This window comes from Atta cephalotes (genome assembly GCF_000143395.1).
Source record: "Atta cephalotes unplaced genomic scaffold scaffold00042, whole genome shotgun sequence".
Classification (NCBI taxonomy): Eukaryota; Metazoa; Arthropoda; class Insecta; order Hymenoptera; family Formicidae; genus Atta; species Atta cephalotes.
Window position 1 is genome coordinate 1,513,702 of NW_012130106.1, and position 345 is coordinate 1,514,046.

Here is a 345-nt window from a genome sequence, read left to right on the forward strand (position 1 = left end):
TTATAAGCATTATTTATAAATTTTTCGTGAGTCGTACATACCTCGCCTCCCTCTATAAGTAGCCATATATCTCACCTCTATAGGACATAAATGCCAGAAACGCCAGAAATGCAATGTTTCAAAAAGTTCTATTTTTAATACGAAAAATAAGTATGTCAGATTTCTAATATTTTTTTCTTAGTAGCAGACAATACAAAGTTTTTAATGATATAACTCATTTATCTTGAAAATAGTAAATAATACTTAATAAATAAAGTTTATCTTAGGTGCGACACATATACCGGAGTTATATCCCTATATCCCAAGTAAAACAGTAACGTTTATAAGATGTTTAGAAATAGTTAT